General features: G+C 39.1%; 1 protein-coding gene and 1 pseudogene across 1 annotated transcript in view; one reads left to right on the top strand and one right to left on the bottom strand.

Moving 5' to 3' along the window:
- Positions 1-13,870: 13,870 nt before the first annotated feature.
- On the top strand, positions 13,871-14,826 carry LOC128123777 (high mobility group protein B1-like; annotated as a pseudogene).
- Oosp1 (oocyte secreted protein 1) overlaps positions 14,706-19,271 on the bottom strand; it is a 106,335-nt gene continuing 101,769 nt past the window's right edge. The window contains exon 13 of the mRNA XM_052760208.1: positions 14,706-15,559. The gene's annotated coding sequence lies outside the window, so the exon portion shown is untranslated. The remainder of the gene's footprint in view (positions 15,560-19,271) is intronic.

The raw sequence follows: 19,271 nt of genomic DNA, 5'->3' as shown, positions 1-19,271 counted from the left end.
GCAGCAATTCTTTGGCCAAGGCAAGGTCACACAGGCTTGAATTCTTTCAGGGTCAAAAAAGGAGATAAGATGTGGTGGTATTGTGTTCCCCGAAATAATTGTGCACGTTAATAAATTTATCTGGGGTCAGAGAACACAACAGCCACAATATTAAACATAGAGGATAGGCAATGGTAGCACACGCCTTTAATCCTAGCATTCCAGAGGCAGAAATCCTGCTGGATCTCTGTGAGTTCAAGGCCACATTGGAAACAGCCAGGCAAGGTGACACATGCCTGTAATCCCAAGAAGTGAGCCTTTAATCCCAGGGAGTGATGGCAGAAAGCAGAAAGATATATAAGGCATGAAGACCAGAAACTAGAAGCATTTGGCTGGTTAAGCTTTTAGGCTTCGAGCAGCAGTTCAGCTGAGACCCATTCGGTTGAGAACACAGAGGCTTCTAATCTGAGGAAAAAGGATCAGCTGAGGGACTGGCGAGGTAAGGTAGCTGTGGCTTGTTCTGCTTCTCTGATCTTCCAGCATTCACCCTAATACCTGGCTTCAGGTTTGTTTTTATTGATAAGAACTTTTAAGATTTGTGCTACAATAAGATCCACACAATGAGTAGTAATTATCAGCTATCATTTACAACCCAAAAAGGAAGTGACTAATGGGGAATAGAATCAACTAAGGGCTAAATTCAGTTGGAAGGGAAAATTATGTGCTCAAACTATATTCTTAGAAGTGGTTAGTTAAAATGTTAAAAGTCTATCAGTCATGAGTGAAAATAAAACTGCCTTTTTTCCCCTTTGGCCCAAAATCTATCTTAGCTGTGCTGTTTTCTGGCAGGGCAGGAGAAGTGCACTCGGTAGCTAGGCAACCTGAGTCACAGCTTGACGTACGTGGTAAGTAAAAGCCCTTTAGTTCTGAGTTAATTGTTAGAGATCTGGAGCTAGAGACAACATTTGGAAGAGAGGAGGGTTAATCTTAATTAGCACATCTGCCTGGCTTCCTCTAATAGATAGTCTGGATGCTATCTATCTGTGGTCTGTTCTTTAGAAAGTCTGGGAAGTATCTCAGATAAGATACTTTCATCTGGAGAAGGTCCTGGCCAGATGTTGCTAATGATGATAGTTACAGAAAGTCCTGAAATTAGGTGTCTTGACTGTGTGATTACTTTTAGCACAGTTGGGAGATGTTATCCAAATACTTTAATTGTATAGAAGAAATTGTGCCCAATGAATGATCAAACACACTGTTCTAGGAATGGAAAAACAATAGCACATGAGAAATTCATAGCAGAAAACAGCTAATATTCAAAAGCCAATATCAACAAGTCTCTCTAAGACTTGGCTTTATCCTTTGGAAGAGTAAACTCTTCCAGGTAATAGCTTTTGCCATAGTTAGCTGAATTCCTACTTCATATTTCTGCATTCCACAGCAATTGTATAGTTACATATTTCACTATTTGACTGTATGTAAAATTTCTGCAATTGTGTTCTAATTCATTATTTGCATATAATACTTAGAGGGGAATGTGCTCATTTCAATTTAAAATGGTAGGGAACTATATACATATTAAAGTTTAATACTTTTAAACTATATATATATATATGATAAAGTGTGGCCAGTAAGATGACTCAGTGAGTAAAGGTGCTTGACACCAAACCTGACTACCTCAGTTTAACTACCAACATGGTAGGTAAGTGACTCTTTTAAGTTGTCCTCTGTCCTCCACACACATGTTGTGGTATGAGTACACCCAGACACATCTATATCTACATACACATGCACACACATAACATGTAATTTTTAAATTTTTTTGAATGATAGACTCTAGTTGTACAGAAGTTCCCTACAAATTCCTTTCAATTCTTCTGTACACTTGCAATTTTTCCTAACAGAGGATGTTTTAGCAAACATAGATGTGCCAGAGGCATCCTCTAAGGCATTTCAGTAGCTATACCTGTCTCCAAACATCTACCCATCAACAGATAAATTTAGAAATGTATAAGGAGAGCAGTTGTCTACCCATACCTACCTCTTCACAGAGCAAACCACCTGGAATTGATAGGTGAGATCCAACTCCAGCCTGTACGTGATCTCAGACAAGATGAAAACCTTTCCCTGGAACACCTGAAATAAGGAGGCATGGAATCGTGTGGTTTAATAATGTGAATATAATCTGACAGTTGTAGAAAAATAGGAAATTTTCATTTTACCTTAATTTTGCAGGAATAAAATAGATGTGAAAAACATTTTATTCTCCATTATTTGTGTGTGTTTGACCTTAAACTCTTTTGCTTCTATCTCCACAAACCAAACAGAAAAACAAAGACAACACTGGGAACTCTTTTCATTTTTTATTATCTACATATTATTATGTACATTATACATTATTCACATGAATAATATATTGATATATATATAGGTGTTTTGCCTATGTGGCTGTGCCATGCCCGTGGAGATCAGAAGAAGGTGCCAGACCTCCTGGGACTAAAGTTACAGACAGTTGTGAGCCACTATGTGAGTGCTTGGAATCAAACCCTTGTCACCTGGAAGACTATTAACCACTGAGCCATCTCTCCAGCCCCCAACTTTGAACACTTTAAGGTATGTTTTCTCTTTCCAAAATAGGTCCCTATTTACATACTTCTATTTACAGTGTCCTAAAATATACAATTTGACAGGACATGGGGTGAATAGAGAAGATGTAAGCTATAACTGTGGACTTTTACAAAACTCCTAACCAGAAATTTTATCATCGTGTTTGTGTGTGTGTGTGTGTGTGTGTGTGTGTGTGTGTGTGTACACTAGACTTTTTTCAAGAAACAATCACATGAGTTATAATTGTGGTGAAAGTTTTTAATTTATAAAACATCCTGATGCTGGCAAGATGGTTCAGTTGGTAGAGTACTTGCCTAGCATGGCGAGACCTTGAATTCAATGCTCAGCAGAATAAAATGGGGGAAGGAAGGGATTATGAGACTATGTACCCACAAAATATGCAGAGTAAAGGAAAATCATGTAACACTTACAAATTTATTGATCCCACAGGAGACAATGGGATAGGAAAACTCATAGTTGAAGCTCAGTAGCCTGGTTACAGAGCAGTTGTTCCCCAGGTATATGTCATCAGCTCTCACTTCTGTGTCATTATCAAATGGCTTCCTTCTCATTCTCACTATCAGCCAATCATCAGAACACACTGAAGTTACTGCTAAAATAACAACAACAACAATAATAATAATAATATACACCTTATTTAGCTTTGATGGGAAACATATCTTTGCTGTAAAAATGAATAGCACCAATTGCCTTATGAAGAATTTGATGGACACAGATGGCCAAAACAGTATTGACACCTTTAGAATTGAGATTTTGGAGTGGGAATGAAATGTATCCAATAATCCTTTGCCTCTTAATATTATTATTATGATATAATCCTCATGGCCAGGTCCAAGCAGAAATAATAATTGTCCACTTTTTCTTTTTATCCAGTTCAAGATCTGTGAACTAGGTAACTCAATGATGGACACATTTACCTTAGAAACTAAACCATTCATGGGCAGGCTAGCTATCATTCTTGGGAAAAAAATCATACCACAAGTTTGCTTTTCTCCCCACATGATGTAGAGTTCTACTGTTGCTAGATCAACACATCATATGTTCTTGCTACTGAGTACAAGGAGATTCTGGACAGGACAGGTAATCTCTTCCTTTCCCAAATGAAAATGGGGTGCTCAAAATGTTAAATAATGCACAAAGCCTGTCAAGTCTGGAGACTGCAGTCTCTCCAGTGAAGGGCCATATCTTAGAGTGAAAAGGTGAGAACTAGAACACCATAAGTAAATCATTTTCTCTTCACACAGGTTATCTATTTCCCTTTAATGATATTAGTAATTTACTCAAGGCCTTGCTAACCAAAGTTGGATCTAAGGCTGGAGAACATCAGCACCATCTGGGCATTCCTGCCGTGCTTAATCACTTCACACGTATTAATAAGACCCTGAGCTCTCTCACACATCATTTTAGTACATTTAATATAATGGGTACCAAAAGCTGCAAGATGACCAAAAACAATAACAGAAGCAAGTGAAAAGTTATGAAGAGCGATGGGAGCAATCATGGCACACAGCCATTCGTTTAATTTGTATAACATTAGTCTCTTCTAGAGGAAGGACCAACTGCAACCTTTGTGTGTACCAGGCATGAAAGATCAGGAAAATGATGATATTTAACAAAATAAAATAGATTGGTAATACCATTGGAGCAGGGAGTTTTAAACCTATTTTTTCATGAGTTTTCTAGTGCTAATCTGACTCAAAAATATTTAATTCCAACCCCACCCTCAGCCACACAACTTGTGTAGAAATATTAGACTCACATGACAAAAGGAAAAGTGCCTTCGGGCAGGAGAACCCCAGAATGAGGAACAACCAAGCAGATCTGAGAGTACCCAGCAAAATGAGGACAACAGCAACTCCACCATCCCCCAGATACCAAGTGCAATCATGAAAAAAGGCAATAGTTGGTGCCTCAGGTATGTTACAGACAACCCGCCATTGCTTGTTACTCACGGAGAGGTCCATAAAGAGAAAATGACTGCCTTCAGATATCAGAAACCAAGACAGTGTGGATAATGCCTGTGGTTTAAGCTAGTTTCTAACAAGAGTTTTGAAAGGAAAGGGAGATTTCAAAAACATGTGCTTTTAAAGCACTTCAAAGCAGAAGAAAAACCCTCTAGAGCAGTAGTTCAACCTGTGGGTAACGATCTCTTTGGGGATTGAATGATCCTTTTGCAGGGGTTGCCTAAGACCATTTGTATATCAGATATTTACATTACAATTTATAACAGTAGCAAAATTACAGTTATAAAGTAGCATGAAAATAATTTTATGGTTGGGGGGGTCACCACAACATGAGGAACTGTATTAAAGGGTCACAGCATTAGGAAGGTTGAGAACCACTGCTCTAGGGCCTGCCTGGCTGCTTGCTCAGCTATGGATGCTTGGGCATGGCCTTGTTGGCTGTACATGGTAGAACGGTTGGTAATATCCCTGAGCAGCCACAGATGTACCAGTCACAACCCAATTGAAACAGGCAAAACTGCCAAGCTGCCCTGGACAGCAAAACCTCCCCATCTGAGAGCCAGAGTGCCAAGTAAAGGGGGGGTGCCCCTACCAATGCAGTAAAAGCCCACAGGCAAGCACCTCATGGCAGCATGAGATACAGCTAATGAGCTGCCACGTTCATGCAAGCCGGAGACATTCTCTTATCTCCTGCACATAATACTAAGACAGATTTGGGTGTTTTCAGGTCATTGGCTCTCTTGGCTTCTTTTATTACACTTTTTTAATTTATGGGGGGAAGGGCACTCACATGTCACCTTTTACATGTGGAGGTCAGAGGACAGCCTGCAAGAGTCAGTTCTCTCCTTCCTCCATGTAGGTTCCCCGGAGACTGAACTCAGGCTGTCGGGGTTAGCAGGAAGTGCTCTCACCCACGGAGCCATCTTACCAGCCCAACTATCGTCTTATTTTAGGGTATAATACACCCCAAGACATTTTCACTCGTGAACAAAATTAGACACATGGACTTCAAGTAACTAGCTGAAGTTCACCCAGTTAAGTACCAGAGTTGGGGTTTATCTATTTCTAGAACCTCAGTGTATAAAAGAAGCAACTATATCCCACCTGCAATTTTCATTCTGTGGAGCACCCTCCTTTCCCAGGTTTATACATCCAGGCACATCCCTGTGGCTGATGAAGCCTTTTTTGACTTTCCCAAATTACATATATCCAAGTTACAAAAGAAACATAGGACTAGTTGTTGAAAAGGAAAGGAAGAGGTAGGAGGACTGTTGAGTGTTTCAGGCCAGCACCTGGGCTAGTGAGTGCCACTACACGCTGCATTCACAACATCCTGTCTCAAAAAATAATAGTAATAATAATTAATTAATTAATTAAGGGAGGTGGAGGCAGAAGATTCAGCAGAAGCTCAGCAGCAAGACTAACCAGAGTCCTCACCTCCAAAGCGGAGGAGCATGGACTACTGGAAAGCTGCTCTCTGGCCTCTATGGACCTGCACACACAAAATAAACTTTTAAAAAAATGAACCTTTCAAAAGAGGCCGTTAATCATATAAACTGAATCTGAAGAACCATCAAATTGATTGTAATAAAGTAAGACCTTAAGCACAGCCTCAACATGCTAACTTCATGTTTAAACTAAGCTTAATTGGAAACATCAACCCTCACTGTTGTACGATCAGCGAGGGAAGGGTAAGATGTTCCTCGGAAATGTCTCTTTAAATCAACATCTTCCAAAGATATTTCTTATTTATACCTGGCTCAAGTCCAGAAGCATTCCAAAACAACAGACAAAGGAGGAAGACCCCGCCTGACACAGCTGTAGCCTTCATTCTGTCGAACTCCAAAGCGCAGCAGCCTCGGAGAACCAACTGAAAGGAAACAGACGTCCTTGACGGTTTATAAACCATTGGCTACACTCAGCTGTCTGCAGTTACTGTCTACTTAGATGCGCGGGGGCGGAGACTCTTCACATCTTCTCAAAATGTGGTCCAGCAGCCTGGAGCTGCTGCATCGCCTCACCTGGGAGCCTGTTAGAATGCAAAATACCAGGTTCCACTTCCCATCTACAGAATCAATCATAAATCCCATTTCAGCAAGATTGCTGGGTCATTCACACCCACATTAAATTTGACAGGCATTTATCTCAGCACACACTTAGCCTAGTCCACTAGACTTTATTTTTTAAAATTACCTTAGTATTGAAAATTAGAGTACAAATAAAAACAATAAATCTGCCCAACACCTCTCTGTATATGAATGTCCATAGCCATGCTCCACACACATTCTTGTCACTTACAGGAACAAGAATCAACGAGTGTCGGGGGCTGACACGGGTGACATGTTTCTAATTGGCTTTTTTTTTTCTCATTGTAATTTAGTTTTAAATTCCCTGAACTGCTAATGAGGTTGAGCACCTTTTCATTACGTAGTTTCCTGTAATGCTGTGTTCATTGACTATTTGGGTGCTCACTCTTGAGATGGTTTCCTGGTTTTCTAGTTAGTTGTGCATCCTTTACATTCTTTTATATCATCTAACATGGTTCTTCTGGTTTACACACATTGTCGATATTGTTTTTAAATTTTTCATCACATTTGTTTTTAGATTTTGGGAGAATTATGTGCCATGGTGTGTGTGTGTCTGTCTGTCTGTGGCAGTCAGAAGACAACTTGTGGAACCTGAGTCTCTTCCACCATGTGGGTCCCACAGACTGAACTCAGGTCAGCAGGCTTGGTAACCGCCCACCTGCTAAACCACCTTCCTGGCCCACGTTGGGAATATCTTCTACCACTTTTGTAGATGCGTTAGAAAATACTATTCTGGGTGTGGCTTGGAGGTTCTCTCTCTGTGACACTAAATGAATAAATGAATAAGACACTTGCTCCTGATCCTCCCCTCCCTGCCTGACTCCAAGCTGTGACAGTGTGCTGCTTCTTTGAATAGGGACTAGAACCCGCAACTTGCACTGCCTCCTGGTTCTTGCACTTTGGACTTGGGTAAGGACAACATTGCTGTCACCTCTCCTGATTGCCAGCTTACTAATGTCAGATGTAGGTATCCTGAGACTCCATAATCACATGAATCAACACACTGCTTTGTATGAATATGTACAACACACACACACACACACACACACACACACCTAGAAAATACAGTAGAGAATTTTGGTAAACAGAAGAATTGGTTACAGTATGTTCTAATTAATCTTTTGGGAGCCAGGTATTGGGGTGAATGCTGAAAGATCAGAGAAGCAGAACAAGTCACAGCTAAGCTCACCTCGACAATTCCTCATCGGATATTATTTCCTCAAACTGAAAACCTCTGTGTCCTCATCCAAATGAATCTCAGCTGAATTGCTGCTAAAAGCTTAAAAAAGACCTCTAGTTCCTGGTCCTCGTGCCTTACATACCTTTCTACTTCCTGCCATCACTTCCTGGGATTAAAGGTGTGTGTCTTTCCCAAGTAAGATATGAGATCTCAAGTCCTGGGATTAAAGGTGTGTGCCACCATGCCTGGCTTCTATGTATATCTAGTGGCTTTTCTGTTCTCTGACCCCAAATAAGTTTATTGAGGTGCACAATATATCAACCGCAATACTCTGTCTTTCTTTTAATAAGCATTCCAGACCTGGAGCCCATAAAATATTTCCTAGTGCTCACTCTGAAAGCCTTAGAATGTTATTTAACATATTGAGATTTTGAATCTGCTTGAAATTTATTTTTCTGATTAAAAAAATCACTACACCATATGGCTATCTATCAAGGTATTAAATAATCTAGCTTGCTTATTTGAAAGTGTGACTGCATGGGTCTGCACCAGGTCCTCTCTATAGAGTATAGCTTTCAGCTTAGTATTTTTATGGGACTTCTGAGTGTGTGAACAAGTGGGTTCCTGATTCTTGTGCCTGCTTCTGGGACTCTTTTCCTTCTGGTAGCTTGCTGTATCCAGCCTCAATGTGATGGTTTTGTTTTATCATGTTGTGTTTTGTCATGTTTGGTCGTAATCTCTTAAAAGCCTGTTCTTTTCTAATGAGAGACAGAAAGGGGGTGGATCCGGAGGAGAGAGGAAGTGGCGAGGAACTGGGAGGATTAGTGGAAGAGGAAACTGTAATCAGGGTATATTATATGAGAAAAGAATCTATTTTGAATTAAAAAAACAAAGTTAACTAGGGCTGACACTCTACATCAGGTAGAGGCTGAAAGCACAGGCTTACACTGTAGCATGACTTTGTTTATTTAAGGTTTTTTTGGGGAGGAAAGGCAGAGTTTAATGTAGCCCAGTCTGGGCTTGAACTTACTATGTAACTGAGGATGACTGAACCCCTGAATCTTTTACCTCCTGCTCTCCAGTGCTTGGATGGCAGGCATGTGCCGCCACACACAGTATTTATATTTTCTTCAATAAGTAGTGTGTTAATATAAAAATTGTGAAATTATGTTCCCTTCTGAAAGATAAACAATTAGTTTTCTTCATATCTAGGCTCAGGACTGCTTTATATGTTTACTTTCTTTTTTTTAAGATTACTTAGCAGAATGATTTATGGTTTTGTGAAGGGTGGAGGTCAAGTCGTCGTGTCATAGTCAGGGTGTGGAACAAGTCAAATTCCAGGAAAAAGAAACAAGTTTTAGAGTAAACAGAAACTTATTTTGACCTTTGTATGTTTACTTTCTTAATGCTGCCACATGTTCTGCCTAGAACAGCCAACCTCTAACTGAGTCAATGGAGCAGTTATAGGTACCTTGACCTCACAGAGGAAGTGACCGGCATTTCACTATGAAGTCTATGGTGTTTGGTTTAGGCTATTTTAAGCTTTCCCACACTGAGGAAACTTTTTTTGTATTATTCATCCAGTTTATTATCATTGACTGATTAATTTATCAAATATACTCCTTGCATCTATCTGAGATGACTATCATCCATTAATCTGATACTGTGATAAAAATCTAGTTTTTCCCATTATTTAGTCTTAAATGTATTATCTAGATTACAAATCAAATTATTTACCATCAGGTATTATTTTGGGTCATATATTTCTGGATGGGTTGCCCACATTTTAAACTTTTTACAACTACATTCATCCAAGGAAATCATATATTTTCTTCTCTTTACCCACTGGCAGCCTAAGTTCAATCCCTGGTACCCACATCAAGGTAGAGAGATCTGACTCCACATAGGTGTCCACTGACCTCCATACACACTCCTTAGCAAACATGGCTGATGTGTGTGCACACACATACACTAATAATACGTTTTAAAATATATTTAAAAATAAGGAGACTCTGACCTCCACACTCCCACATGAATACATACACATACATACAGCACGTACACAGAGAGACTTTTAGAAATTTAACTTTATAAAATGAGATTAAAATTTTCCCCCTTCAATTCTCTTGAAGCTTTTGTTTTTTTATTCAATTTATTTTGTTCTTAAATGTGTGGTAGAATAAAATAAAGCAAGCTGGCCCTGAAAGTTCATAAATGGAAGTTTTGAAAAATAATTTGTGGCTATAGGAGTTTTTTTTTCAATGATTCTAATTTTTTGTTGGTTAATGTATTTATCAGTACCAACTAACACTTGAGATGTATTGACATGATATGCTCCATGTGATGATGCCCCTCTCACTTCCCATGCAAGAATTTTGTTAAGCTTAGTGGCTAGCTTTCAGTACTATTAAACTGTATTCTTTTTATTTTTTCAAGACAGGGTTTCCACTTACGAATACATATTAACGGCACTGACAGCTAGCCACTAAGCTTAACAAAACTCTTGCATGGGAAGCGAGAGGGTCCAGGAATCCAGTCAAAGAGAGAGAAGAGGGATTCTATGAGCACGTGCATCAGGATCATGATGGGGAAACCTGCAGAGACGACCAAACCAAACTAGTGGGAACTCATGAAAGTTGGATCAATGGCTATGGGGCCTGCATGGGACTGGACTAGGCCCTCTGCATGGCGAGACAGTTGTGTAGTTTGATCTGCTTGGGGGGCCCCCTGGTGGTAGGATCAGAATCCATCCCTGGTACACACAGGCTTTTTGGAGCCCACTACCTATGATGGGACACCTCATGCAGCCTTGAGGCAGGGGGGAAGGGCTTGGACTTGCCTCTACTGGATGTGCCTCCCCATGAGAGGCCTTGCCTTCTTGTGGGGGGATGAAGGGGAGTTAGGAGGAGGAGGCTGGGGGGTGGGAAGAGGAGATCTTTGATTGGTGTGTAAAATGAAAAAATTTCTTAAAAAAAAAAAAAAAAGACAGGGTTTCACTGTGTAGCTTTGGAATCTGTCCTGGAGCTCACTCTGTAGACCAGACTGGCCTCCAATTCACAGAGATCCACCTGCCTCTGCCTCTGCTGGGATTAAAGGGGTGTGCCACTGCCACAGCTGAACTGTATTCCTTTGTTTGTTTGGGGGGGGTTGGTTTTTGGTTTTGGTTTTGGTTTTTCCAAGACTGAGTTTCTCTGTGTAACATTCCTGGCTGTCCTGGAACTCACTTTGTAGACCAGGCTAGCACTGAGATCCACCTGCCTCTGCCTCCCAAGTGCTGGGATCAAAGCATGTGCACCACCACCGCCCAGTCTAAACTATTCTTAATCACTCTACACACTTCATGATCTTTATCTGGTATTGAAATCTCACAGGCCACAGGTTTCTTCAATTATTGAACTTTTACATTATGTCTAAATTATTGAAGAGTCCAGATTCAAAGAAAGTTTATTTAAAAAATTTTTTTTCATTTTACATACTGACCACAGTTCCTCCTCTCTCCCCTTCTCACCCCCTCCTCCCCACCCCCTCCCCCATCCACTCCTCAGAGTGGGGTAAGGCCTCCTACTGGGGTGTCTGCAAAGTCTGGCATACCAAGTTGAGGCAGGACCAAGCCCCGCCCACCCCCACCCACCATCAGGACTGAGCAAGGTATCCCACCATAGGGAATGGGCTCCAAAAAGCAAGTTCATGCACCAAGGATAAGCCCTGGTCCCACTGCCTTCAGGATACTAATCTCTTGATTTCAATTGTGCGACTAGGAATAATGAATGTATTATCATGATTTTCCACCCAGCCCTTGCATCTTCTGTTTACTAATCTTTAGTACAGAGATCAGGAGTGAAGAGATTCAAAAAACTCCCTAAATTCACATGGATTTTAAAGTATATTTTATTTGTGTGTGTGTGTGTGTGTGTGTGTGTGTGTGTGTGTGTGTGTGTGCATGTGCCACATCATGCATGTGAAGGTTAGCAGACAACTTAGTTGTGTGAGTTAATTCTGTCCTTTCACTGTGTGGGTCCTGGGTATAGAACTCAGGTTGGCTAACTCAATAACAAGCTCCTTTACCCAGTGAGCCATGTGGCCAACCCAAGAATATGTACTTAACAAGATTTTTTCCAATGCTGCCAGTTAATCCACTACTTCTAAAATAAAGACACATGAACAAGGAAGATACACTTTGGGTCTGCAAATGTCATTAACTACATTGAAAACAACTGTAGTTCATTCCCCGTCCAGATGACCTTTTGTGAGTTAAGACTGATAAACTAAATTATCAAACTGACTTGAAATTAGTACAATTTTAAGAAAAGACAGAAAAATAAAGGAAAAGAAGGATCGAACAAAACAAGATACAGAAAAATACAAATAAAAAATTAGTCTACTAGTTAGAAAGAAAATTCTGCAGGAGAGACACTTCCCCTATTGAAATAGGCAACGTTTTATATAACCCTCAAAAGAATGGGAAACTAAAAAATAAACAAATGATATTACTTCAAACTAAAAAGCTCCAAAAGCTGAGACAACACCCAAGAGACTGAAGAGACCGTGCAGAGTGTGGGAAGTGTTTTCTACTGTGCATTTTACATAGAATTTGTACATAATATTGTGTAAGGAATTAAAAAACTTAAAAGTTAATGTAATGAAAGAACGGGCAAATGACCTAAATGTCTCAAAAGAAGAAATACAAACATCAACAATTATGAAAATATGATCATCCATTAGTCATCAGAGAAAATGAATCAAAACCATGAGCTATATTATCTTACTACAATGTAAACGGCTATTACCAGAACAATAAAAATATTAAGTGATGGCCAGAATATGAGGAGCAGAAACACCCATGCAACTGGGGATTGAAATTAATATAGCCATCATGGAGAACAGTATGGAGGTTCCTAAAAATGAAAACACCATCTATGTTGCTGTCACATGCTGCAATGTATGTAGACAGGAAATAAAAGCAGCCTGCCTTCAGACCCATGCTTACTGAAGCACTCTTCACAATACCTAGGATGTAGGATGTAAAACCCAGCTGTGTATCAATAGAAGAATGGGTAAATCAAACATGACATTCATTTACAAAGAATTAAATTCTATGTTTTACAGGAAAATGGAACTTGAGGGGATTAAGTGAAATAAGCCACACAGTCACATCTTCTCTTTCATATGCATAAGTAAAAAAATACCAACCTGAATGCAAAATATTGATTATTGGAGGTTGGGAGTAGGAGAGAAAGAGGATAGAAAGAGGCTAGACATAATTAGTGCATACTATATATGTGGGTTACTGAAGTCACACTGAATCCCATGTGTTAACCAGAATCAAAATATTTTAACGAAAATTCTGATTTTTTTCTGGAAAATACTTTTATTAAAAATTGTAGGCAATGGTAACTGAAGAGAAGTCTAAGAGAACTTACTGCTTTTACAGAGGACTAGAGTTCAGTTCTTGGCGCCCTCATCCTGCCTGTAATTCCAGCGTCAGAGGACTATATGCCCTTCTCTGACCGCTGCAGGTACCTGCATGCACGTGCATATACACACACATACACAAAAATTAAGCCTTAATTTATTTTAACTGTGGGTTAAAAATCAACATGGAAGTTATTAGAACAGTAATACGATAGATAGATAGATAGATAGATAGATAGATAGATAGATAGATAGATAGATATACTTAAATTTAACCTCTTATGCTTGAGAATTTTCTGATTATTCTACTTGGGACCCTTGCCTCATTTTCTTTATTTTGCATTGGCAGTAAAATTCATCTCATGTCCTGCTTACTGGAACATACCAACACACATTTGTCAATTCCAGTTTCTTTATTGACACAATGGTGAGTGTGTTAATTGTGACAGACCCTACATTTGTTCTTCAAATATAAAAACATTTGCTAGCTGGCTCCTTAAAGAAAATATTTGCCAAATATTATAATAATAAACATTTATTGGATTTCCAAGAAAACATTTTCATTTCATAAATAATATACATGAAATATGACTTAATGCATTGTCCTATCTTAAAAGAAAATGGGAAATTTGAAAATGGGAAAAATGAAATGAAAATGAAAGATTAAAAAATAGATTGCACTGTACTAACTATTCAATTGAAAATCAGTGCAGATTAAGCTAAAATAAATGGAAATTCATAGCCCCTTAAGTAAGCAAAATGCAATTTTGTTTTGCACTTTACACCCTGTAACTCAGGTGTTAAGGTTTCTCCCAAATAAAATGGAAATATTAAGAACCACTAATCTTGACAGGCACTGCAGTACATTGAGCTCCACAGAGACAGCGCCGGGGGAAGCGAGAGCTGGACGGGCACTGGGCGACTCTGTGCCTCGCGGAGAAAAATCAACTAAACATGGGCCAAGGAGATCCTAAGGAGCCGAGAGGCAAAATGTCCTCACATGCATTCTTTGAGCAAACTTGCCCGGAGGAGCACAAGAAGCAGTTCCGATGCTTCTGTCAACTTCTCAGAGTTCTCAAAGAAGTACTCAGAAAGGTGGAAGACCATGTCTGCTAAAGAAAAGGGGAAATTTGAAGACATGGCAAAGGCTGGCAAGGCTCGTTATGAAAGAGAAATGAAAACCTACATCCCCCCCATAGGGGAGACCAAAAAGAAGTTCAAGGACCCCAATGCACCCAAGAGGCCTCCTTCAGGCAGCCTTCTTGCTCTGTTCTGAGTATCGCCAAAAAATCAAGGGAGAACACCCTGGCTTATCCATTGGTGATGCTGCAAAGAAACTGAGAGAGATGTGGAACAACATTGCTGCACATGACAAGCTGAAGGAAAAACACGAAAAGGATGTTGCTGCCTACAGAGCTAAAGGAAAAGCCGATGTGGTGCAAAGGGGGGTGGTCAAGGCTTAAAAGAGCAAGGAAAAGAAGGAGGAGGAAATGATGAAGAGGATGAGGAAGAGGAGGAAGACGCAGTTCTATCGCACTTTTTCTATAAAGTATTTAACCCCCCTGTACACACATAACTCACTTCTTTTAAAGAAAAAAATTGAAATGTAATGCTGTGTAAGATTTGTTTTTAAACAGTACAGTGTCTCTTTTTGTATAGTTAACACACTATCGAATGTGTCTTCAGAGAGCCCTGTCTGGTGGTGTTTTCAATAGCCACTAACCTTGCCTGGTACAGTCTGGGGGTTGTAAATCGGCATGAAAATTTAAAGCAGGTCCTTGTTGGTGCACAGCACAAATTAGTTATATATGGGGACAGTAGTTTTTGTTTTGGTTGGGTTGGGTTGGGTTTTTTTTCATCTTCAGTTGTCTCTGATGCATCTTATATGAAGATAATTGTTCTGTTAAATGAATACCACTCTGTAATTGAAAAAGAATTGCAGCTGTTTTGTTGACATTCTGAATGCTTCCAAATAAATACAATTTTTTATTTTAAAAAAAGAACCACTAAACTTTATTTAAAAGTATCTCTGTAACAAATTTAAAATCCAGGAGAGCCCTTGACCCCACTGAAACTATTCTTATATGTGAACAGCATGACAAATTTCTTGCTTAAAAAAATATCCCACTGAAAAGGGTAAAGGATGGTGGTCATGGACATTGTTAGTTGTATTCCAAAGAAGCTGTGGAATCCTCATGAGGCCATCAAATTTGAAGCGTCTACACTTATAGTATCTTTCAAAGTCTTCAGTTGAATCCCCATACTGAACTAAAAGAGGACGTTTCTGATCCAACAAGGGTAAAGTGTTCCTGAAAAGAAGGAAAATATACAGTCTCACAGCAGTACTGGTACTAATGAGAAGCTATGGTGTAACACAGAGACCAGAAGCACTGAGATCCGACCAGGCAAAATCATGGGAGAAGCATTTATTCAATTCCCAGAAGCTATTATAATTTTTTTTTTTTTTTTGGTTTTTTGAGACAGGGTTTCTCTGTATAACAGCCCTGATAGTCCTGGAACGTGGACTTTGTACATCAGGCCGGCTTCTAACTCACAGAGATCCACCTGTCTCTGCCTTCCAAGTACTAGGATTCAAGGTGTGCACCACCACACTTGGCTATAATATTTTAATAATTCAAGCAGCACATTTATAAGAGAATGTATAACATGCTGTTTGTTATAAAAGATATATAAAAGATGCTTGGAAAAAATTGTTGATCATTATTTTCTGGAGCATGTTTAGGTAACAAATTTGATATGACCGAAATATCTCAAGTTGGAATAATGAGGGTTCCTTCATATGTGAAAATAATACTCATTTTGGTAAACTAAGTTCCAAGACTATCGACTTTGTAAGTAACTCTTTGACTCATTTAAGAATATCCATCTCAAACTGGGCATGGTGGTGCACTCTAGCAACCTCTGCACTTAGGAGGTGGAGGCAGGAGGATTGGGAGTTCAAGGCCATCCTTGACTACAGTGCTCAGGGCTAACCTGGGTTACATGAGACATTGTCTCAAACAGGAAAAAAAATAATGACCTCTCTAATAGGCATTAAATTCTTCTAGGATGAAAAAGGAAAGCTTATTAAAAATTAGCCAATATTGGGCTAAAAAGATGGCTCAGTAGGTAAGAGCATTGGCTGCTCTTCCAGAGGACTAAGGTTCAAATCCCAGTACCCACAGAGTAGGTCACAATTGTCTGTAACTTCAATTCCAGGTAATCTGATGCCCTTTTCTGGATTCTGTGGGCAACAGGGATGCACATGGTACACATGCATACATTTAGACAAATGCTCATACACATAAAATGAAATAAAATAATTTTTTTTTTTTTTTTTTTTGGTTTTTCGAGACAGGGTTTCTCTGTGTAGCTTTGCGCCTTTCCTGGAACTCACTTGGTAGTCCAGGCTGGCCTCGAACTCACAGAGATCCGCCTGGCTCTGCCTCCCGAGTGCTGGGATTAAAGGCGTGCGCCACCACCACCCGGCAATAAAATAATTTTTAATTAGCCAATATTGGAGCTGTGGTCAGATGGATCCCTAAGTAAAATGTACTTGCAAACCCAAAAACCTGAGTTCTATCCCTAAAACACACATAAAGAGGAAATTCACTTCACAAAGTTATCCTCTGGCTTCCACATATGTGCATGGAACATACATAATGATAAATGAAGAAATTTATTAATTTAATTACATAAAAGATAAACACAATCCCAGTACCTATTTATGTTATAGATTCCAAAGACATTTTTCCCTAAAGCATATTATATTATAAAACAGACACTGGGGGTGAAGCTGCAAAATTAATCTGTTTATATAAGGAAATAATGAGAAATACTGAGGAAATACCTACTAGCCAAAGGAAATCATAATTACGATAATTGTGAAGAAAATCATATGGACTCTTGATTTGGTGTATGTCATGGAGTTATTGGGCCTTCCCCTGTTTTTTATCAATGTAAACATTTATGGCACAAATTCAAAACCACTCCTTTACCTAGGTATTCCAAACACTCAATTTTTGGTGACAGTAAAGACTTCTGTCCCTCTAGCTTTCTAAATTCATGCTCATTTCCTCTTTCTCTTTATCACATAGTAGCCTAAACATCTTCTGAACACAAGAAAATGAATGTAGATGTTGTGTCTCTATCAAACTCTCGGGGATAGGGCAGGAGTTGGGTTAGAGACAAAAGAGCCAGATGTCTTTGAGCTGTAAGTCATAAAGTACCAAGTCAACTGCTTAGGCAAACATGGAAACCAGTTGATACACAGAATTCAGGGGGAAAATGTTAACTTTCTATTACTGCCGAGGACAATTTTAAGAGCCATGCCATATTGCTTGCCTGAGTTAAGTTTCTGTTGTCCAGTATTGAGCCATTAACCAGAAACTTTTTACATGCCTGAACAAGTCCTGAGTTATTAGAAAATAACTTAACATTTCCTTATCTTTCTGCTACACTGACCATTAGTAACAACGTTTTGTGGTTAGGTTACTTGGTTGGGTTGCTTGGCAACTCAACAGTCCCCTGATCTTTTCCCAAAGAAAGTTTCCTGGTCTGCTTACTATAAAACCCACCTGAGAAAAATAAAATTTTGCAGCTTGATCAGAATACTGTCTTGCTGTCAATTCTTTGTGTCTCTTGTCCCTTTCATTCACCATTCCCTCTTCTAGGGTCTCTGCTGAAGATCCCACTGGCTGGGACATATTACCCCTAAAATTACTCATAAGACTCAAAGCTAATGTCCTAAAATTGTCAGGTTTCAGAAATTCTTAATAGGCGCTATTGTCTGCATCTGATCAAGTGTCCACAGAGCATGATTAAAGATTTACAACTGATAAATGGCCACATAACTAATTTTTAGCAACAAAAGACACATTTACCTAAGTGATAGCTGCTTTTGTCCCCAGCACAAAATAGCTGGAAATTCCCCAGAACAACAACCTCCAGTTTTAGGAGAGAAATTTTTTTTGTTAATTTGCTTTATATTTACTAGGGTTTTTTTTTAAATAAACAAATAAATGTGTTCCAACACATGTATATTTTAATTTTTAAAGTTGTACAGTTTTGTGTCACTAGTTATGATAGGTAAAGGGGGTCATTACAAGTCTCCTCATTAGAAGCTGCATTAAGACAATCCCACAAACACTGAGGGTAGTTACCTGTTAGGCAAAAGTTTTGAACATAAGAGAATTGAGGGTAGAAATATGGTACAGAGTAGATGTGCATATTCCCCAAAATATACAACAGCATAGCTAAATAATTTCCATGAAAGTATCATAGTCAAAGCCATTTTTAGGAAATAGGAATGTACTTATCCATTGTACTAAAATGTCCCCATATCTAAATCCTTTATGACTAGACTTAGAAGTCCTGAAGAAGAAATGAGACTTGATAGACACTGAAGTTATGGATCCTTCCTTAACTGTGTTCACTGTGCAAAAGCTCAAGGATGCTAGTAAGTTAAACAGATGTCACAGAGCACAGTTTAAATCAGTGTTAAATACATGTTGCATTAAACATGGAGGTAGGAATGAAAACTCTGGGTAGAGAGAAAACAGGTTCAAGGAAGCCTCAGCGACAGTCCACCCAGGTCTAAAGTACAGTAGATTTCTGTCACCTGTGCCAATGTCTTCTACTTTACGGATTCGTTCAGAAGAGGGTCTCAAAAAAAAAAAGAGAATTTTAGACTAAGTTTTGATTATGTTCTGTAGGAAAAAAAAAATCAAAGACCATTTCTGTCCTAGCTTTCAAATTGGAGACACATCTGATTTTGAATGTTTTTTGCTTATCTCATCTGCAGGCATATAGCTATCATTCTCACAAAAATCTAAGAGCCCCTGTAATAGTCACAGATGAGGTGACACAGAAAAACTGACAAGGAACATCCTAGAAAAAAAATTTCATAACACCCCATTCCCAGCTAGAATCTCTTCAGTAATGGTAGATTTTAGGCCACATACCAGCTGACACATACCTGCTCACACTGAAAACACATTGAGCTAGTCAACTGAATTGTGT

The sequence above is a fragment of the Peromyscus californicus genome, unplaced genomic scaffold, assembly GCF_007827085.1.
Source record: "Peromyscus californicus insignis strain IS unplaced genomic scaffold, ASM782708v3 Scaffold_4__1_contigs__length_199733344, whole genome shotgun sequence".
Lineage (NCBI taxonomy): Eukaryota > Metazoa > Chordata > Mammalia > Rodentia > Cricetidae > Peromyscus > Peromyscus californicus.
The sequence above is the reverse complement of the archived record's forward strand: the minus strand, read 5'-3'. Positions and strand labels throughout refer to the sequence as shown.